The sequence below is a fragment of the Pelobates fuscus genome, chromosome 1 (assembly GCF_036172605.1).
Source record: "Pelobates fuscus isolate aPelFus1 chromosome 1, aPelFus1.pri, whole genome shotgun sequence".
NCBI classification, from domain to species: Eukaryota; Metazoa; Chordata; class Amphibia; order Anura; family Pelobatidae; genus Pelobates; species Pelobates fuscus.
In genome coordinates this window covers 265,597,751-265,621,261 of record NC_086317.1, presented here as the reverse complement: position 1 = coordinate 265,621,261, position 23,511 = coordinate 265,597,751, and the positions used below count along the sequence as shown (strand labels likewise).

Genomic DNA, 23,511 nt, shown 5'->3' with positions numbered 1-23,511 from the left:
CTGAGAGTCACAACACCCCCTTGCAACTCCACAGCAACACAATACAAATATATCCAGACCTATCCTGGCTCACACTCCAAGCCAGAAGAGCACTCAAAGCCATCTCTGAACAACTCCGAAACCGCAATTTAATAAAAAAAATGGAGCTTTCCTTTCGCACTCACTGTTAACCACAAGGGCAATACTCACAAGTTACAAACTTTTGACTTATACAACGCATACAGTGAGTTAAAAAAGTATTTGATCCCCTGCTGATTTTGAACATTTCCCCACTGACAAAGAAATGATTAGTCTATAATGTTAAGGTAGATGTATTTTAACATTGAGAGACAGAATAAAAAAAAATAAAAAAAAAGAGAGAAAGAAAAACGCATATCAAAAAAGTTATAAAAGGATTTGCATGTCAATGAGTGGAATACGTATTTGACTCCTTCGACTTAGTACTTGGTGGGAAAACACCAAGCTAAGGGTTCAAGTTACTAATGTTGACAAATCACAGAGGTCAGACGTTTCTTGTAGTTGGCCACCAGGTTTGCACACATATCAGGAGGGATTTTGTCCCACTTCTCTTTGCAGATCCTCTCCAAGTCATTAAGGTTTCGAGGCTGACGTTTAGCAACTCGAACCTTCTGCTCCCTCTACAGATTTTCTATGGGATTAAGGTCTGGAGACTGGCTGGGCCACTCCATGACCTTAATGTGCTTCTTATTGAGCCATCCCTTTGTTACCTTGTCTGTGTGTTTTGGGTCATAGTCATGCTGGAATACCCATCCACAACCCATTTTCAATGCCCTGGCTGATGGAAGGAGGTTCTTACCTAAGATTTGACGGTACATGGCACCATCCATCATCCCTTTGATGCGGTGCAGTTGTCTTGTCCCCTCAGCAGAGAAACATCCCCAAAGCATAATGTTTCCACTGCATTCCTCCTCCTCCAAACAAGGTTGTTGAGTTGGTGCCAAAGAGCTAAATTTTGGTCTCATCTGACCACAACACTTTCACCCAGTTCTCCTCTGAATCATTCAGATGTTCACTGGCAAACTTCAGATGGGCCTGTACATGTGCTGGCTTGAGCAGGCGGACCTTTGTGGGCACTGCAGGATTTCAGTCCTTCACGGCGTAGTGTGTTACCAATGGTTTTCTTGCTGACTATGCCTTGAGATCATTCACAGGCTCCGCAAGCATAGTTCTGGGCTTATCACCATTTCTGGGTTCCTCACCATTCTCATGATCATTGAAACTCCAAGAAATGAGATCTCGCATGGAGCAGCAGACCGAGGGAGACTGACAGTTATTTTGTGTTTCTTTCATTTGCGAATAATCGCATCAACTGTAGTCACCTTCTCACCAAACTGCTTGGCAATGGTCTTGTAGCCCATTCCAGCCTTGTGTAGGTCTACAAACATGTCCTTGACATCCTTGTACAGCTCTTTGGTCTTGGCCATGGTGGAGAGTTTGGAATCTGAATAATTAAATGTTTCTGTGGGCAGTTGTCTTTTATATAGGTAACTCGTTGAAATTAGGAGCACTCCCTTTTAGAGAGTGCTCTTAATCTCAGCTCGTTACTTGTATAAAAGACAGCTGGGAGCCAGAAATCTTGCTGATTGATAGGGAATCAAATACTCATTTTACTCATTGACTTGCAAATCAAATTTTTTTTTTTTTTGACATGCGTGTCTCTGGATTTTTTTCCTTTTTTTATTCCGTCTCTCACTGTTAAAATACACCTACCATTAAAATGATAGACTGATCATTTCTTTGTCAGTGGACAAACATTCAAAATCAGCAGGGGATCAAATACTTTTTTCCCTCACTGTAATTTCCGAGTCTATAGGAACAGATTTTGTGCATTGTACGCTGTGATGGTAGTAGTTTATATCACAGACCAGTATTCCCTTTTTCCACATAAAAGAATATCCTAAATAATCCACAGGAATGAATAGCTCTGGTAACACGAAATAATCCAAACATGAGCCAAGGCTTAATGCTGGAACAAGACTTTACTGGAAGTAACAACAACAGGTATTCAAGCTACAGTTTCTTTTATGCCCTGCTCCCCTGCAGGGGAGGGACACACACGTTATCTACAGTAGCCAATAAGACAGAGGTTACAGCCCACACAAAATCCTCCCCTCTGCATGTGATTCAATTATCTTATACAATAGAAGATGCAATTATCACAGGCAGGAAAAATACAGTTTTTACAGCATATTCATAACTAAAATATACATCACATTCACATAAAAAATAATATATTCACAATCAATCCATTCAGGGGAACAACATATCCAAAAATGGCATGAATCAGACCAGGGGTTCAGAAGTTAGTAAAGTATCTTTTGGGGCCTGGCTGGCAGCATGGCTATCTGGCCCAAACCGGTTTTACAGAGCCCTCTATCCTAGAGACAATGGGGAAAATAATCCAATTATATCCAGGGATAGAGGCAGACTCCATTGAGCACATGTTACCAGTAAAACACAAAAGGATACAAAAATACATAACTCCTATCATACTGAATTGAACTGGCCAAATCTCCCAGGGTCCATAGTCACAGGGCAAGAAGCGGGCAAGCAGTCCTCTCCAGGCACAAGTGGCAAAGGGCACTTCATCACAGTAATAAATCCATGAATAAAGTAGCAGGGAGGGAAAGTACCGAATGAATGGAGGGTGATTCTTCACATACGCTTCCTAGACCTAAGGACTGTGAACAAGCTGACCCGATCCTGGGCATACTTTTCCCTCCCTTTCAGTAAAACCTATCACCAAGTCATGCATCTACCTATCCTTCGACCAAGCAGGGATAGAACTGAACACATATAAATAATGCCTTCACTTGTACGGCCACAGCTGAATTGCCAGATCAAGAACCACTGGGTATCTAACAACACCCTTACGGTCATATGATTTGAAGTGATGCTTTGATTTTTATATACATTTTCATGGATATTTGTATGGCTACCATACATTAACCTGCCGTACCTCGATTGCAGTAATATAGGCTGCGGTTGGTGGGCACTCACTAATGACCAAGTAGAGATTACCCTCTCTCCCCCTTTGCCCCCCCAGGATCACAGGAACAGACGAATACACCTGGAGACACTCCTACACGCAGAAGAGTCTCCCCTCCATATTCCTAGACAACTTACGCAATAGTAATATAGAACTGATAAATCCCTACTCCACCACCCACACATATGTGGACGTGATAGCCCTCATAATCTCCCTAACGAAATCATATCTATACTCAGGATTCACCCTGAATCGAGTATCGTTTATTACTATTTCCCTGCTTTCCAAACCAGGGAAAGACCCTACAAGCTACGGTAGTTATAGACCCATTTCACTAATAAATATAGACCTCACAATTTTCACAAAAATCCTGGCAATAGATTGAAAACACTGCTTCTGGGACTAGTCCACCCAGATCAGTCGGGCTTCATGCCAGACTGGGAGGCCAAAAATAACACCAGTAAACTCATAAATCTGATGCACTGGGTGAGGAAGACCAAGATGCCAAATGCTTTACTCAGTGTCGATGCTGAAAAAAGGAACTAAATAGGGTGGATTCGTCCCTGTTGCTAGCAATGATACAATGCATGGGCTTCAGTCCACACTGGACTAACTGGTTGAGGGCTGTATACTCATTGCCCCTCCCTCCCCCCCCCCCGCCCACTTGCATATTAATGGACAACTTTCCAGTCCAGTTAAAATCTCTAATGGCACGAGACTGGGGTATCCCCTGTCCCCTCTCAAATTTATACTATTGCTTGAACTGTTCTTGCAGGGTATCAGGGACAACCCACAAATCCGAGGCTTTCAATGAAGGGGGAAGAGTACAAGGTCACATTTGCGGATGATCTTCTATTCATAATCTCTGACTCATTAAACACACTCCCACATATCCTGAAGGAAATGGATACGTAAGGCTAACCTATCCAAATGTGAATTAATGCTGCTAAACACCTCCCCAGACACCGAAACTTCATTGAAACAACACTTCAATTTTCATGGGCAAACACAGACATCAAATATATAGGGGTGTAATCCCGCAGGATTGATCGCTTGTATGAGCGTAACTTCCACCCGCTACTAACTGCAATTGCAAAAGACCTAAAGACATGGCACAAACCAAAATTTGGCTGGTTCTGCAGACTCAACATCCTTAAAATGAACGTGCTACCCCGCTTACTGTAGTTCTTCAAAACAATCCCCATAGTGCTCCAGAAAGTATTCTTTAACCCCTTAAGGACACATGACGTGTGACATGTCATGATTCCCTTTTATTCCAGAAGTTTGGTCCTTAAGGGGTTAAAGGAACACTATAGTCACCTAAATTACTTTAGCTAAATAAAGCAGTTTTAGTGTATAGATCATTCCCCTGCAATTTCACTGCTCAATTCACTGTCATTTGGAGTTAAATCACTTTGTTTCTGTTTATGCAGCCCTAGCCACACCTCCCCTGGCTATGATTGACAGAGCCTGCATGAAAAAAAAAAACTGGTTTCACTTTCAAACAGATGTAATTTACCTTAAATAATCAATCTCTAAATTGAACTTTAATCACATACAGGAGGCTCTTGCAGGGTCTAGCGAGCTATTAACATAGCAGGGGATAAGAAAATCTTAATTAAACAGAACTTGCAATAAAGAAAGCCTAAATAGGGCTCTCTTTACAGGAAGGGTGTATGGAAGGCTGTGCAAGTCACATGCAGGGAGGTGTGACTAGGGTTCATAAACATAGGGATTTAACTCCTAAATGGCAGAGGATTGAGCAGTGAGGCTGCAGGGGCATGTTCTATACACCAAAACTGCTTCATTAAGCTAAAGTTGTTCAGGTGACTATAGTGTCCCTTTAACACCACTAGGAAAATTCTCACATTGTTCCTCTGGTCATATCAACACCCACGCCTTGCATATTCACTTCTCACTAGACCACAAACAGAAGGGGGACTAGGACTTGCCAGGATGTATGAGTGTACAGAGGCACACTCGACCTACGAATGTGTCAGGATTGAAGTATCTTTCCTCAAGGTCCCCATCTATACAATCCCGTGGCACAAGTCTGGCCACTCGTTTGTTTGGCACAAACACCCAAACATGTCCGCCATGCTCATAGTCTGGTAATCCATTAGACAATCTAAATACTTGTCCCCCTACCCCTCCCCTATGTACCCGCTCACACACAACCCTCTTCCAAGAGTGGTTGTCGGGTAAAAAGTACCAGCTCTATCACACTACACCTCCTCTCATGCTTCAAACAGTATTACAAAAGAATGGAATTAAACTATTATCCCAAATTCTCACATGACAACCCCACACAGGCAACCAACATCTTGAATACCCACAACTGGTCCACTTTCTTCAATGCATCAAACCTAAAGGCAACATAGATCCCACCAAATATGAACAGCTGTGCCTACAACACTGAAAAATAAACTTCTTTCCTCCATGCATGACCTACTTTTATCGACCCAAACACAGGTTCTCCCACACTTCACAGAGAAGTGGTCAGAGAAATTACAAACACCACACCGAGCCAGTGGAAAACGATATTCCTACAGGCACACAAGGCTTCCACGAATCTTGTCACTCAGGAAAGTAATTGCAATTGCCTCACGCGCTGACATTACACCCCAGCAAAAATTCACAAACTGCTTAATATGACAACAGATGAGTGTTGGAGATGCCACTAAGCCAACGCACACACATCACACATATGGTGGCAATGCCCCACAATCCATACATTTTGGATCACACACACTCATACAGGCAATCACTTCATCGAAAATCTTGTTCTCGCCAGACTAGATCCTGTACCTCTCACCCCACACAGACCTAAGGACACACAGGTCCAAGTTGATCACTCAGCTACTCATTGCAGCAAATCAACTCATTCTGGCCCATTGAAAACAGGCATTCCACCCCTGGTAAGGGATTGGATACAAAGGGTATAAAAAGTAAAACAAAATGCATAGGTATATCAAGGTTAGCATTAACAACACTGTTATACCTGTTACCCTACTCAGAAAAACCTGTTTAGTAGTCAGTAGATAATACTTTTTCGTTACTACACCATGGGTTGTACAATTTGCCACGTTTGCTATACATCAGAAGTATGGATTCAATGTCTCATCTAATATATAACGTGTACCACATATATTGTGCCTAGACGAACCCTGTTAGCACATATTGTTGTTCAGATCTTGAATGAGACATCTTCTATTTCTGTAACGCAAATCAATGATATGTACAAATGAATGTTACCTTGTTTATGTGTCATTATATGTAATCACAAGTGAAAAACAAATTAAAAACAATATATATAAAAACCTATTGTGTTTTTCAGTTTGGAATGCCCAGTTAATTATAGTAATTTAGGATAAAAGTGGGATGTTGCTTGGAGTCTACATTAAAATATTTTTTTTATTTTTTTTTAAAGTCAAGATGTGCATGCTGAAGTTAGTGCATTTCAGGAGTTGTAGGAAGAAAGAATCAGATCAGTTTGTTGCAAGAGTGTGTAGATAAATAATCACATGCTGGGTAGGAATGGATAACCCCCCCAGCCTGCAAAATACCATAGGAAGCCACAGAGATTACTGGATTTCTTTCTATTTCCTTGTGTCTCAATTTGAATTGAACATTTTACCATGGACACCGACTACCATGGTGTCCTAACCAAGATTCAAACCTGGGTTTCCCAGTTCTTAGGCAGTGCCGTCACCCCTAACATAACCAGCTGACAGTAAGGACAGTGTTTGGGGTAAGCTAAACATCTTACATTGGTAATTTTGTAAAACTGTCATGTAACACATTTTTGTCTTAAAATCTTTTTGTGTTCTGTGTCCTTCTTGCAGTGCAGAATTCCTGATATATGCATGTAGGTTAAATCCATTCTGAGTTAAGTTTATCAACAAACATAAATTACACTGTGGTATTAATCATCAGGGTGTGTGGCCATTCCAAAAGGCATAGATTTATTAGCAGGGTATGGAAATATGGAGCAAGCTTTAAAGCTTTGAGAAATGGCATGGAATGTAACCTTTCTTCCCAATTTCAGGTCATTAACGTAATTGGCGTATCAGTTGGTACTGGATTGTCTGCAGCATGTGATACTCTTATATCTCAGGTATGATTACAGAGGAACTTGATATATATTTTGTTGTATAACTTCCTGAATATATTTGGATTTAATAGCTGTATATGAAAGATATAGCACCATCATGCAGATATAGCACCATCAAGCATTATTTAAATAACACAAATTATTTAAATTTTTAACCATTATACCAATGGCTCTTCATAGTTTTCTGACAGGGACCTTAGATTGGTATCTGATTTTTCAATGTTAAAATTAGATCAGAGATTTATTCTTTAAAGGACAACTGTCATCACATTTTGACTTCTCGTTTTTTAAAAGATTATTATATTTAACCCCTTAAGGACCAAACTTCTGGAATAAAAGGGAATCATGACGTGTCAGACATGTCATGTGTCCTTAAGGGGTTAATAAAGGTTAATAATATTTTGTAAATTTATGTACATTGGTTTTTATTTTAAGAAAATGTCACTTTTTTTTTATCTGGGGGAACAGCCATGTTGTGTCACACTCTATGTCAGAGGTAGGCAACCTACGGCACTAGTGCCATGCACGGCACTCGAGGTGTCTTTGCACGGCACTCAAGGCTGCTAGAGACAAATAGGCTCTGGCCTATCAGGAGTCCCAGTAAAACTTCAGATATCTGTTAATCCGAAAAGGTGGTGAAGGACAATCCTCAATTTATGCATTGCAGCACGTAGAGGAAGTGATCTTATATCACTTCCTCACAGCCCTTGTGAATAGGAATCCACACTGTAGTAGAGCAGCTCGCAGTTGCTGTTGCAGCTCCTGTCCTTGACATATACCTGGCCGGTCTGGTCCCCACTGGAACCCAGGGAAGCCACCCAGACTGCTAGATATACACAGGAATGCAGAATCCTGCATTCCTGTGTAATCCCTCATACAAATAGTATGGACAGCCCACACACAAACATACACATAATCTGCATAAACGCAACACCACTAACAATCCACATACATGCACACAACCCCACATGCAGTCTCTCACATGCAATACCTCAAACAGCCCCCACACATACTACCAAACACACAATGTGACATATCCATTCACACAATTCCACAAGCAGCCCCCATACACAACTCACATTCATATGTATCATATACAATACCATAAACTACTCATGAACATATACAATATAATAGCTAATATACGCAGGGCCGTCTTTAACGTGGGGCAAACTGGGCAGCTGCACCGTGAGCCCCGCTGGCCTCAACTATTTCTAACCCCCGGGCGGTAATCCGCACACTAAGGAGGCCCACCGGGTGGCCTGTGCACAAAGGGCCACCCGGTGGGCTTCTGTCAGCAGGGTCCCGGTGGCGCACTTAGGCGCTTTAACAGTGCGAGCGGGCCCCTTGCTTTTTGGCAACAGGCTGGGAGGAAGTGACGGCCGTGCATCACTTCCTCCCACAAAGAGAGGAGCGTGCGGGAAAGAAGAGTAGGCAGAGTGGAGGGGGGCTGGCCGAGAGAGCCAGACCCCAACTCCCAACACCTTCAGCCACCAGCAGGAAAGGTAGGAAACTGGAGGGTGGGTTGAAAATTGTAATTTTTGTGTGTGTCAGTATATCTGTATGTGTGTATGTCTGTGTCAGTATGTCTGTCAGTGTGTGTGTTAGTATGTCTGTGTGTGTCAGTATGTGTGTGTCGGTATATCTGTGTGTGTCAGTATATCTGTGTGTGTCAGTATGTCAGTGTGTGTGTGTCAGCATGTCTGTGTCAGCATGTCTGTGTCAGTATGTCTGTCTGTGTGTGTGTCAGTATATCTGTGTGTCAGTATATCTGTGTATGTGTCAGTATGTTTGTGTGTCAGTATATCTGTGTGTGTCAGCATGTCTGTGTGTGTGTGTGTGTTAGTATGTCTGTGTGTGTGTGTGTCAGTAAATCTGTGTCAGTATATCTGTGTGTGCAGGGGCGGACTGACCACTCGGGCAGATCGGTCATGGACCGAGGGCCCGAGGCAGTCAGGGGCCCGGCAGGCTGCACTAACATGCTCTGGCTGGGGAGATCAGATCACAGATCTCCCCAGCCAGAAACAAACAGAATTACACATATTCTAGGGATAGGTTGCTCCTGCTTTCTGTTTCCCCCCTCCACTCCCACCTTCTGAGACCTGGCAGTGATCCTGCTGCTCCTGCCAGGTCTCCTCCATTCAATGACTGCGGAGCTCGTGTGAGGGGGAAGAGGCGGGGCCGAAAGAGGGGAAGTTACATCACTTCCTGTCCTGCAGAATCTGCTGAACCCAGGCGGACAGCAGGTAAGTAAATATTACTTTTTTTAAAGCTAATATCCCCCTTCACCCATCCCAGCCCTGTGCCCCCCTTCACCCATCCCAGCCCTGTGCCCCCCTTCACCCATCCCAGCCCTGTGCCCCCCTTCACCCATCCCAGCCCTGTGCCCCCCTTCACCCATCCCAGCCCCTGTGCCCCCCTTCACCCATCCCAGCCCTGTGCCCCCCTTCACCCATCCCAGCCCCTGTGCCCCCCTTCACCCAGCCCCGTGCCCCCCTTCACCCATCCCAGCCCCTGTGCCCCCCTTCACCCATCCCAGCCCCTGTGCCCCCCTTCACCCATCCCAGCCCCTGTGCCCCCCTTCACCCATCCCAGCCCCGTGCCCCCCTTCACCCATCCCAGCCCCGTGCCCCCCTTCACCCATCCCAGCCCCTTTCACCCATCCCAGCCCTGTGCCCCCTTCACCCATCCCAGCCCCTGTGCCCCCTTCACCCATCTCAGCCCCAGTGCCCCCTTTTTACAATCCCAGCCCTGTGCCCCCTTTATCCATCCCAGCCCCTGTACTCCTTTATCCATCCCAGTCCCTGTACCCACCTTTTCCTATCCCAGCCCCTGTGCCCCCTTTACCCATCCCAGGCCCTGTTCCCCCTTCACCCATAATACCACCTGTGCCCCCTTCACCCATTCCAGTCACTATGCCCCTTTATCCATCTGAGCCCCCTTTCACAGCCCCTCTGCCCTCTTTATCCATCTGAGCCCCTATGCCCCTTCCCCCACCACAGCCCCTATGCCCCTTTACCATCCCAGATCCCACTCCCCCTTAACCCACTACAGCCCTATCACTCTCATTCCTATCCTTCCCTGTACCCACCACAGCCTCTTTGCCTTCTTGTACACTCCTCAGCCTCTCTCTCTCCCTGTGCCCAGCTCACCCCTATGCCTTCCTGCACCCACTACAGTCGTCATCACTCTCGTCCCTATCCCTCCATGCACTTACTACAGCCCCTATCCCTCACTGCTCCCACTGCAGCCGCTATCCCCCCACCGTCCGTATGCCCCCTGCACCTACTATAGCCCATATCCCCCTTCATGCACTGCAGTCACTATCCACACACATACTGAAGCCTCTGTATCTCCCCCACACAGTAGAGCCTCTAGTATCATACAAACATACACTACAGTCCCAGTATCCGCTAGCTGCCTACTAAACCCCCTATCCCACACACACACACACACACACACACAACAGCCCCTATCCAGACACTCTCTGCAACACAACCAGCCCTCTCCACTAACATACGACACTGCAAACAGCTCCATACACACACACAAACCCACAAGGAACCTCACTGTATGCACGTAATCCCACAAACAGCATTCCCACACATTCAATACCACATGCAGCCTCCCTACACAAACATTACAACAGGCATCCTCAGCATGGCAATACTGCATACAGCCAGGGGAGGGCTGGCAGCCTTAGGCCTGGGGGGCAAAACCAGTCAAGAGGCCCATTGCGCCACCAAATCAGTTCACCATCCATGCCCACCTTTTCCTGGTTTTATAACGGATATTGATGTTATGCTAATCAGTAGCTCTTTGCCATACCCGCTCCTTCACGGCTCTGACTTTCAATGTTGTCAGAGCACAGGCTGAGAATCTCTGAGCCTGTGCTCTGACTCACTAACTGAGCGCTGGAACCACGAGGGAGAGGATATGATCTGACTGCACCTACTGCTGGTGCGCACCAGTGGACCACCAGCAAATCGTTTAAATTAAATATGCTGGTGTACCCAACTTGTGAGCTGTGTTGGCCGCCGGGCGCCTCTGTTGTCATGGCACCCTGCGTGACCGCACAGCTTGCCCACCCCAACGGCTGGCCCTGCTGACACACACTGATGTTACTTAGACATCCCTCAATATTAATAGAGATGAGAGTAAACACCAATAAACTGTGGAAACAGAGCTGATCCCCCCAAATTTATAAAGGTTTGCTTAGAGGGTTTATTCAAGATTAAATCATGCCTCCTCCTCTCTCCCCCATGCGCTGCTCTGTAGGCTGGGAGGAAGTGAAGAGTAATCACAGTCTCCCAGCCAGGGCCGGACTGGGATAAAAATTCGGCCCGGGCATTTTTTTTATCACAGCGGCCCACTAAGAAGGGGGCGGGGCAGAGAGGGTGTGTTTTGTCATCACTAACGACAAACACGCCCCCTCTCAAAGTGCAGGCCAGGGCAGACCATGCGCAGAGCTCTGCTAAAGAGCTCTAGCATGAGAAAAAATCCCTGTATTAGTTCTGCACAGTGCAAGCAAATTTAATAACATGCTTGCACTGTGTTTCCTTGCAACTTGTCTCTGGTGTCTCTATAAATGGATACCAGGAGACAAAAAGGCCAGGAAAGAGTATTGTGCATGTGTTTGGAGCCTGCTTGTGGTATTGTGTGTGTGTATAGAGTGAGCCGATTGTGGTGTGGTATTATGTAAAAAGGTCGGTTTTAGTCGTGTTGTGTTTGTGGTGTAATGTAATGCATATGTGGCTAGGGGCTGTAGAGAATGTGTGTATAGGGGATGTAGCAAGTGTGTGTGTGTGTGTGTATAGGTGATGCAGTGTTTGTAGAGAGTGTGTGTTTAGGGGTGTAGTATGTGTTTGCTTACAAGGAATCTAGTGTGTGTATAGGGGATCCAGAGTGTGTATGTCAGGAATGTAGTGTGTGTGTGTGTATATATATATATATATATATATATATATATATATATATGTATGTATACATATATGTATGTACATATGTTTGGAAGTATTGTGTATGTGTGTGGTGCAGTGTGTTGGGGAGGTTCTGTGTGTATGTGAGGGGTGCAGCATGTGTTTATGATGGATGCTGTGTGTGATGTGTGTGAGGGTGCTGTGTATGATGTGTTTTGTGATAGTGCTGATTGTGATGTGTGTGTGAGTGCGATGTGAGTGAGAGTGCCGAGTGTGATAGTGCTGTGGATAATGTGTGTGAGGTGTGAGGGTGCTGTGTGTGAGGGTGCCGAGTGTGATAGTGCTGTGTGTGATGTGTTTTGTGATAGTGCTGAGTTTGATGTGTGTGAGAGAGTGCCGAGTGTGATAGTGCTGAGTGTGATGTGTGTGTGAGTGCCGAGTGTGATAGTGCTGTGTATGATGTGTGTGATAGTGCTGAGTGTGATGTGTGTGTGAGTGCTGAGTGTGATAGTGCTGTGTATGATGTGTGTGATAGTGCTGAGTGTGATAGTGCTGTGGATGATGTGTGTGAGTACTGAGGGTGATGTGTGTGAGGGTGCCGAGTGTGATAGTGCTGTGGATGATGTGTCTGAGAGTGATGAGGGTGATAGTGCTGTGGATGATGTGTCTGAGAGTGCTGAGGGTGATAGTGCTGTGGATGATGTGTGTGAGAGTGCTGAGGGTGATAGTGCTGTGGATGATGTGTGTGAGAGTGCTGAGGGTGATAGTGCTGTGGATGATGTGTGTGAGAGTGCTGAGGGTGATAGTGCTGTGGATGATGTGTCTGAGAGTGCTGAGGGTGATGTGTGTGAGAGTGCTGAGGGTGATAGTGCTGTGAATGATGTGTGTGAGAGTGCTGAGGGTGATAGTGCTGTGGATGATGTGTGTGATAGTGCTGAGGGTGATGTGTGTGATAGTGCTGTGGATGATGTGTGTGATAGTGCTGAGGGTGATGTGTGTGAGTGCTGTGTGTGAGAGTGCTGTGTGTAAATGTTATGGATTGTGTTTTGTGGTAAATATACAAATAAATAAATCTAAGCAGGCATTATGTCCCCCCCCCCTCCCTTCTTACCTTTTAGCCTGGGAGGGGGGGACCGGCATGGTGGTATCTGGGAGGGGGTTCAGTCACTCGCCCAGCATCCCTGGTGGTCCTCGTGGTGAGTGAACTCTAGCCTGCAGGCTAGAGTTCACTCTCGCGAGATCCGGTCGTTGCCATGGCAACGCGCCGGATCTCGCGAGAGGAACCCGGCGGAGCTGCAAGATAGAGCTCCGCCGGGTCCTCTCTCTCCCTCCCTTCCTCCCCAGCCGCAGGTCTATGAAAGTGGGCCGGTGAGGGAGATCTTTGATCTCCCCACCGGCCCGTCGTGGCAAACAGCGGGGCCGGCGCTCGGATAGTGCCGGCCCTGCAAAGACCGGCAGGGGAGATCCTGGGACCTTCCCCTGCCGGCCTCGGCCCATGGCCACCGCGGCCCACCGGGCATTTGCCCGGTGTGCCCGATGGCCAGTCCGGGCCTGCTCCCAGCACAACGCCACCTGTGGCTGCATGGGGAACAGCTGTTTAATGTAATGCTTGCAGGACGGCCAGCTGCCGCAGAACCTCTTTGTTTCCGTCTCTGCAAAGGGCTCCAGGCACTGCTTTTTGTGAGTGTGAGCCACTGTAAATTAGGGGCAGAGGGCACTTGCACTGCGGTCAAGACGGGCCTGGGCAGGAGGAGAGTGCAGTGCAATCAGTGCACTCCCCTCCTGTGGGTCACCAGTAGACTGGTGCAGCTGCCCAGGATCAGAGCCGGTGCAAGGATTTTTGCCGCCCGAGACAAAATAAAAATTTGCCGCCCCCCCCCCCCCATGTGACATCACAATGCCCCATCCATATGATCTGCCATATGAACTAACGCCAGTGCTGCACACAGTGTGTGTTTACATTAAAAAGCCTGCAGGGACCAGCTATAGACACCAGAACCACTTCATTAAGCTATAGTGTCCCTTTAATGTGAGGTAAATTATAGATTAGTGTCACTAATAATATACTAGATTGCCTACTTACAATTAGATAAGGATGAAGATGGGCTGCAGTTTGGCTCCACTGGTCTGGTGTAGAACAGGACCTCTGGAGGCTGTTTGCAACTGTGGTCACAAAATTCAACGTTCTGGGAGAATTGGAAGCAGCTCCATTTTTTGGGGGCCTCTTACACAGCTCAAGGTCTGGGCCCCAGTGCCTGACGGTGAGTATGCCCATAAGGCCCACTCATAAGTCCACTTATTTGTTCCACCCACCCATGAGCTCGCTCACAGGGAGTGGAGTGTGTATGGGATGTGTTATGTGTTATCTAATATGTGTGCTTATGGTATGTAGTGTATAGGGATACCAGTTTGTGCAGGTGATGCAGTGTGTTTGTGTGTAGTGGAAGCAGTGTGTATTTGTGTATAAGGGATGTATTATGTGTTTCTGGTTGTGTGTGAGGGATGCATTGTGTGAATCTGTGTTTGTATGCATAAGGGATGCAAGGTGTGTGTCTGTATGTGTGCGCATTGAGTGTAAGAGATGCATTGTGTTTCTGTGTGTATGTAAGAAACAGTGTGTGTGTTTGCATGTGTGTAAGGGTTTGCATTGTATGTTTCTGTGTATGTGTGCAAATGATGCATTGTCTTTGTGTGTAAGGGTTGCATTGTGTGTGTGTGTAATGGATGCATTGTGTGTTTCTCTGTGTGTAAGGGAAGCATGTTCTGTTTCTGTGTATGTATAGGGATGCATTGTGTGTTTCTGTGTATGTATAGGGATGCATTGTGTATTTCTGTGTATGTATAGGGGTGCATTGTGTGTTTCTGTGTATGTATAGGGATGCATTGTGTGTGTGTGTGTGCGCGTAGTGTTAAAGAGCTCCCTGTCTTGCCCCCTGTCCTATAGAGCTGCCCCTTCTGTCCGTTAGAGCTCTACCCTGCCCCTTAGTGGTCTCTCCTCTCCCCCACCCTCCCCTAGCAGTCTCTTCTCACACTCACCCACCCTCCCTGTGCTCTTCTCATCCCCCCTCCACCCTCCCTGTGTTCTTCTCACTCCTCCCTCTGTGTGTTCTCACCCCCCCTGTGTTCTTCTTACCCCCCCTACTCCCTGTGTTCTTCTTACTCCCCCCCCCTTGTTCTTCTTACCCCCTTCTTCTTATTACTCCCCCCTTCTTCTTCTTAACCCTCCTACTTCTTCTTACCCCCTCTTCTTCTTCTTACCCCCTCCTTCTTCTTACCCTTCTTCTTCTTACCCCCCTTCTTCTTTTTACCCCCTTCTTCTTCTTACCCCCCTTTTTCTTCTTACTCCCCCCTCTTCTTCTTACCCCCCTCTTCTTCTTACCCCCTTCTTCTAATTACTCCCCACTCTTGTTCTTACTCCCCCCTTCTTCTTCTTACCCCCCTATTTTTCTTATCTCCCCTCCTTCTTACTTCCCCCTTCTTCTTACTCCCCCCCTCTTATTATCCCCCCTCCCCTCTTCTTACTCCCTCTCTTCCCTCTTCTTACTCCCTCTCTTCCCTCTTCTTACTCCCCCTCCCCTCTTACTCCCCCCTCCCCTCTTCTTACTCCCCCCTTCTTCTTACTCTCCCCCCCTCCCCTCTTCTTACTCCCCCCTCCCCTCCCCTCACTCCCCCCTCCCCTCCCCTCTTCTTACTCTCCCCCTCTCCCCTTTTTACTCTCCCCCCTCCCCTCTTCTTACTCCCCCCCTCCCCTCTTCTTACTCCCCCCTCCCCTCTTCTTACTCCCCCCTCCCCTCTTCTTACTCCCCCCCTCCCCTCTTCTTACTCCCCCCCTCCCCTCTTCTTACTCCCCCCTCCCCTCTTCTTACTCCCCCCCTCCCCTCTTCTTACTCCCCCCCTCCCCTCTTCTTACTCCCCCCTCCCCTCTTCTTACTCCCCCCTCCCCTCTTCTTACTCCCCCCTCCCCTCTTCTTACTCCCCCCCTCCCCTCTTCTTACTCCCCCCCTCCCCTCTTCTTACTCCCCCCCTCCCCTCTTCTTACTCCCCCCTCCCCTCTTCTTACTCCCCCCTCCCCTCTTCTTACTCCCCCCCCTCCCCTCTTCTTACTCCACACCCCTCCCCTCTTCTTACTCTCTCCCCCCCTCCCCTCTTCTTACTCTCTCCCCCCCTCCCCTCTTCTTACTCTCTCCCCCCCTCCCCTCTTCTTACTCTCTCCCCCCCCCCCTTCTTCTTACCCCCTCCCCTGTAGGTGGCCGAGATGCACTCCGGTCCGCGGTCCCGGCCGGAGTGATAGGAAGGTGCTCAGTGTGCACCTTCCTGTCAGTCCGGCCGGGTACAGGAAACAGAAACTCCTGTTCCGCGCGGAACAGGAGTTTCTGTTTCCTGTACCCGGCCGGACTGACAGGAAGTGCACACTCAGTGTGCACCTTCCCATCACTCCGGCCGGGACCGCGGACCGGAGTGCAACTCGGCCACCTACAGGGGAGGGGAGGGAGGGGAGAAGCAGCTGCAGCCGTCTGAGCGCTCTTTACAGAGCGCTCGGCGGCTGCAGCATTTAAAGGGCCGGCCCGCCGCGGCCGGTCCTAAAATAATTTCGGGCGGCCTGGGGGGCAATTGCCTCCCTGCCCCCCGGCCCAGCCCGCCCCTGCATACAGCCTCCTTATACACACACACACACACACACACATATCACAAGAGGCATCCCCAGCATGGCAATACTGCATACAGCCTCCTTATACATACAAACGCAATTATTACAATTACTTATATAGCACCAATATATTCTGCAGCGCAGTACAATAGGTAAAACAAGTCAAACAATTAATTCTAATTCAACATGTTGACATACAGGAACACAAGCAGCACCCCACACATGCAACCACACAAGTAGCCTTGGAGGCTGCTTGTATAGTTGAACATGTGGGGTATGCTGCTTGTGATGTCACCAACAAACACAGAGGAAGTGTTTAATTAAATTTGCTTTATGTCTTTATTTTAATGGGGGGGGGGGAGCGTAAGGCAAGCTATTAAGGGGTACTCCACTCAAAAACAATGTTTTATGAAAACACTGTTTTTGGTTGGATTAACCCTTTAAAGTATATCTGACCCTGTTTGGGGGACGCCATGACTCACACAGCCATGCTGGGTAGCGCGCACATATCTGTATGACAGCTGCACAAAGACCTTGCACCGGGAGGGGGGCCCTTGATCTCCTATTGACCGAGGGCCCTATAAGTTGTCAGTCCGCCCCTGTGTGTGTGTGTGTGCGTGTCAGTATGTCAGTATGTCTGTGTGTGTGTGTTTCAGTGTGTATATATCTCTGTGTGCGTGTATATGTGCATACATCTCAGCATTCACACATTAACACTACACACAAATACACCCCTACATTCAAATTTCAACACTACGTACAAACACATGTCTGTGTTACACACCAAAATTATATGTAAATACACCCCTGCATTCAAAAACCAACACTACACAAATACATGCTTGCAGTCACGCCAACACCACATATTCCATACAAAAACCTGTTTACATTCAAACACACAAAAACCGCTAAGTGCTAAGACCTGGGAACATGGGTAAATGGTAGAGCCCCAGCACTCAATGCATTACTGGAGTTGCACGACAGATGGGGATCTACCTGTTAATCACTCGTGCAACAGGGAGGCCCAAATAAATTCTTGCACCTCTCTACTTTAGGTCCGCCACTGCGTTGAGGTGGAGGACGTGATAGCACGCCTGGGGAGGGGGGACATGGTCCAGGGGGCCCCAAACAAATGCTTTGCCCAGGGTCCAGTCAATATTAAAGACGGCTTTGCATATACGCACAAATACAACGATACAAAGCAATTACAGTAAAAATAACACAAGCAGGATATGGCAGCATACACACCTCATTTAAAAAAAAAAAATAGGACCGGCACGCTACGGGACATCACAATCCTATATCGGCACAGTGCTGCTAAAAGGTTGCCTACCCCTGCTCTATGTTATTGACCAACTGCTGTTCAACCTAGGGTGCCTGCTGCTGTGATTTCTCCTTTTCCAGCAATCACCTTAGTTTCTAAAGCAATTGTATTGTGTGTAATGGGGACTGCTTGTGGTATTTGTGTCCACACAAAATAAGGTATGAGGAACTGGATGAAAAAATCCAGATATAGCAAAAAAACATCAGAAAAAAATAGTACTCACAAATGCAGCAAAGCCTCTCACTGCTGCTCAAACAGTGACAATCCACAGTACAAATCAAACAAATAGAGGCTTCGCAAAATGTTGCTATGTGCACAAACAAAGTGCTACCAAAATTTATTGGAGGACAAAATAATAAACAAACGTTTCGGGTACAACCCTTTCTCAATGCACAATTTTTCAATACCATGTGGTATTTGCGTGTTGCGTTTATGGTAGGGCTGTGTTTCATGTGTGGGAGGTGGCCTGGTGGCATAGTTGATTCCCTGGTAGCTCAGTGGGCTGCTGGTGCTGCAAAACCTCTGGTTTGAGAAACATGGCTCCTGCTCTATGATTGCCTCACAGAAAACCAGAACTGCAATGAACCACGGACCACCAGGAAAGGATTTCTAAAGATCCACTGGTGAAGATGAACCCTAAAGGTATACCAGCAACAGCAACCTGATATCTTAACATAATTGCAATGGAGTTGTCATCTTGGTCAGAGTGTTCCTCAGGCCTAAACAGGCAGAGATTCAGCAGATTCTCAAGTTAGTGAGTGAATGTACAGAGTATGTGGGGCATTTGTTTCTTTTTTAACATGTGTTGTATTGAAAATATTGCATTTACAAATCCTACAGCTTGGAAATTACTTGCTTTGTAAGAGGTTCTTGAACTAAAAGTGTACAGCCAAGTAGAGCAGACTTAATGACTCCCAATATTTGATTAAACGAGAAGCACATTGAAGATTTTGAAAAAAATATTTGGAAAATACAAAACATACAGCCAGACTTAATAGTAAAATGCAGATATTTTTAAGTCTCCATGGATGGAGAGATGATCATACAATGAAACAAACAACATAAGGATATCTATAAAATGCATAGATCTGAGTATAATACAGAGATAATCATACCACAATCAGAGCTGAGAAAAAAATAGAGATGTAATACATTGGATGCTGGGAACAACACAAAGATATCTATACAATACACAGCGCTGGATAGACTACAGAGATACCTATAAAATAAGCAGGGCTGAATAAAATACTAAGATACAATACACAGAGGTGGTAAAATAAGGAGATACTCGTGATTATCCCACACAGCCAGGATCACAGTGATGGATTACACAGAGCTTTAATACAGAGATCCCCACACAGTACATGTCTCTGTATAATGTTACATCTCTCTCTCTGTCTTTCTTCCTAGCCCTCTCTTAGCTCTCTCTCTCTAATGATCACATCTTCAGCAGTGCTATTTTAGCTTTAGTTTTCTATTAAATATTGCTGCTATTGTGAAACATGTCAGCTACTCAAATAGCTCTCAGCACACAGTGTGCACATGGTTAAAGCATCAAGATACTGATAGACTCCAACCATTTCAGCTACTCCTTACTCACCATTAGCTCTCAGCACACAGTGTACACAGGGTTAAAGCAGCAGGATACTGATATCCTTCTTACCTTTGCAGCAGGAAATATAATTAAACTGCAGTGGTAATGTGTAGCCAAGAAGTAGCTGACATCAGTGGCGTACCTACCACGGTCGCAGGGGCCGCAGCTGCGACCGGGCCCCTCACTGCAGGGGGCCCGGCCACAGCCATGACCCCTACGACCATGGGCCGCCTAGATGCTGCCCCCTCTGTGTTCCCCCCGTTCATAGGGGGACCCAAGAGGTGGCCCGCTGACCACCTAATAGACCCCCCCAGCCTGCGGCAGAGTCTTCTTTATGCCATTTGAGAAATCCTATATTGGTGAAACACATAATGGTTATTTTATATTGTGTATTTTTGATCACTTAAAGTTTTTTGGTTACTTTACTGTGCCAATTCTCTTTTTATTGCATTTCTATGCAATTTTACTATTTTTATTTTCCTGGCTTTTTACTGCTGTTCCTGAACTTAAAAAAATCCGATGTGGGGATCATACCGCCAACACCTTATTAACAGAGCAGTGTTTCTGCTCTATGCCTGTGAGTAATATTTTATTTACTTTTACTCAGTTTTATCCAATTGAGAGCACTATTGTCGCCTCTTTTTATTACCTATTGGAGCTGTGGATGACCAGACGGTGCTGACAGACGCATTATCTTCACATATCCCGTAAGCGGGGATTATATCGCTGTACGCCCCTTACACCAGAACTAGCCATAGCTCTTTTAAATGTGAGTTCTCTACCTCCTATGACTATTTTACTCTTTGGATTTTAGACTTATTGCACTATTGGCTGCCCTTGTCTCTCTTTTTTTTTCTATATATATGAACACCCTGAGACACTAGGACGAACCCACCCCCATTGAAGAGTCTACTTATCCACATTCCATCAAGCACTCTCCCTCTAGTGAGACTCTTTTGGACTAGTTTACGTTATCCTATCTCTCTACTAGCGCAGCCCTACCCTATTTTTTGTATTGTTTTATCTATTTGTTGAAGTATTTAAGGGGTCTCCTTCATTTGGGTTTCTACCCATCCACATATTGTCTGTTAATTAGCGCTGATTTCCTGTTGTATTTTGTGCATTCATTTTAATCGCTTTAGCTTGTTTATATGGCATTAGTTCGGCAAGGAGCCATCTGATGTAGTGCGGCATTTCATCCACGCTTACATCTGTAGGGATGCCCCTTAATATGTTGTGGCATCTTCTCTGATCCTTCAGTATCTCTGCTCGGGTGTGCGTAGTTCGCTGAGCCCGTTAGATCTCCTCCAATTTATTCTCCTTTGAGGTCAGCCTAGAGTCTTGAGCACTTGTTGTGGTTTCCAGCAGTGTGATTCTAGTGGTGAAACTTTCGATGGAGGGCTTAAATTGTGAGATGTCTGCAGCTATACCTGTGCGTAGTTCTCCCAGCATAGTTTTGAGAGCAGCCGCTATCATCGGCTCCTGATCTTCTGCAGGATTTCCCCCAGGCATTGTGCCATAGGCTGTGCCTGCTTCTGTGTCCTCTATAAAATCCTCTGATGAGAAAAATAAGCCTTCATCAGGCAGCGCCATTTTGGGCCATGCAGCCTGATGCGGGCGCTGAAGGAGATTGCTGATATCCCAGCTATTCTGCGTCTTTTCTGCCCTGGATTTTTTTAGTTTTGCGGCCCATGGTCGTTAATACCGACCCAGGGGTAAGTTCCACTCCATCCGGGTGAATAGTATAGCAGAAATCTGCAATTTTCCGTTGTTTCTCAGCAGAGCGCATTAAGCTTGCGACTGCTCTGTTCCGTTGCTGGCTCCGCCCCCCATATGTGTAAGCTTTTATATGCTTCAGGTGCACTATGGGAAAGTGTGACTTGAACTAAGTAAAATTATAAAATTCTTAAATTATTTTCGTAAAAAAAAACAAAAAAACTGCGTAGCTTTCACTGATTACTGTTATGCAGAACACATTTTATAGTGGATGATGTATTTCTATCTCGTTAATTAAGAATGCTCTACCATTTAATTGTTGCCATTAGTGGAGAAATGTGTAAAAGATTCACACAGAAAAGTGGGGAAAAGTTCCATGGTGATTTTTCCACTTTATAGAATGTTCCCTCCTTTGGGGAAACATTTAACTCTTTAACATTTAACTTAACTTTTTTTTTTTAAATTTCCTCATAAAAGATCATTACGTTAAAGAAAAAGTTACTAATTTCTGGTACCTGTAATATTACTAATTATTAGTAAATGAGAGATTGTTAGATTTAAAAAAAAAAAGAAGTAATTATCTAAAAGGTATCCTGTCTGTCTGTCTTCATATGACTGTAACCAATAATTAGTTTTTTTTTATCAAATTTCAATTATTGCTTTTTTTCTTTCATTTCATTCCTTTCAGACATATGGAAGTAAGAACTTGAAACGCATTGGGACTATTTTACAGAGAGGGATTATCATTCTAATGCTGTTCTGTTTCCCCTGTTGGGCCATCTTCATTAATATTGAACACATCCTTCTGCTCTTCAAACACAACCCGGACATTGCCAGGTTAACAATGCAATAATTTTTCTTTTGTGACACATCACATTTGTTTCACACTTTACAATCCAGTTGTGGCAAGACAAATAGTGCATTTTGACAAGTTTATTGTATTTCTGTGACTAAATATGTTGGGGCATTTCATATTGGGTATTTATCTTCATAACTCCTTTGTTTATTGTTTACATTTTTTTAGGATTAACCCCTTAAGGACTGGACTTTTTTTGCGATGTTGTACATTTGCGACCAGGCATCTTTTTACACTTTTGTGGTGTTTGTGTTTAGCTGTAATTTTCCGCTCTCTCATTTACTGTTCATATACAAATTATATATTGTTTTTTTCAGGACAAAAGGGGCTTTCTTTACATACCATTATTTATATAATCTCATGTAATTTAATTTTTAAAAAATGAAAAAATATGATGAAAAATTGAAAAAAATACATGTTTTTTGACTTTTATGTGAAAAATCTTTTATTCATCTACAAAAGCGAATGAAAAAAACTGCTAAATAGATTCAAAATTTTGTCCTGAGTTTAAAAATACCCAGTGTTTACATGCTTTTTGCTATTTTTTTGCATGTTATAGGGCTATAAGTACAAGTAGGATATTGCGGTTTCAAAACATATATTTTTAAAATTTATCAATAGTGACATTGTAACACTATTATCTGTCATAAATCGCTGAATAACACCCCACATGTACATATTTTTTTTAAAGTAGACAACCCAGGGTATTCAATATGGGGTATGTCCAGACTTTTTTAGTAGCCACTTCGTCGCAAACACTGGCCAAAGTTAGCGTTCATATTTGTTTGTGTGTGAAAAAAGTAAAAAACTAAATTGAACGCTAATTTTGGCCAGTGTTTGTGACCAAGTGGTTACTAAAAAAGACTGGTCATACCCCATTTGCAATACCTTGGGTTGTCTTCTTTCGCAAATGGTATGCCATCATGGGGGTAATTCTCATTCCTGGGCTACCATACGCTCTCAAAGGCAACGTAACCAACCTGGTCATTTTCAATGTAAAAATATTTGACCCATATATTTGACCCTGTAACTTTCAAAAACGCTATAAAACCTGTACATGGGGGGTACTGTTATACTCAGGAGACTTTGCTGAACACAAATATTAGTGTTTCAAAACTGGAAAATGTATCACAACAATTATATCATCAGTAAACGTGCTGTTTATGTGTGAAAAATGCAAAAAAAGTCACTTTCACTGACAATATCATCGCTGTGATATGTTTTACTGTTTTGAATCACTAATATTTGTGTTCAGCAAAGTCTCCCGAGTAAAACAGTACCCCCCATGTACAGGTTTTAGGGTGTCGTAGAACGTTACAGGGTAAAATAC

General features: G+C 45.1%; 1 pseudogene; it reads left to right on the top strand.

Moving 5' to 3' along the window:
* LOC134612709 (multidrug and toxin extrusion protein 2-like) overlaps positions 1–23,511 on the top strand; it is a 133,572-nt pseudogene that overhangs the window by 15,247 nt on the left and 94,814 nt on the right.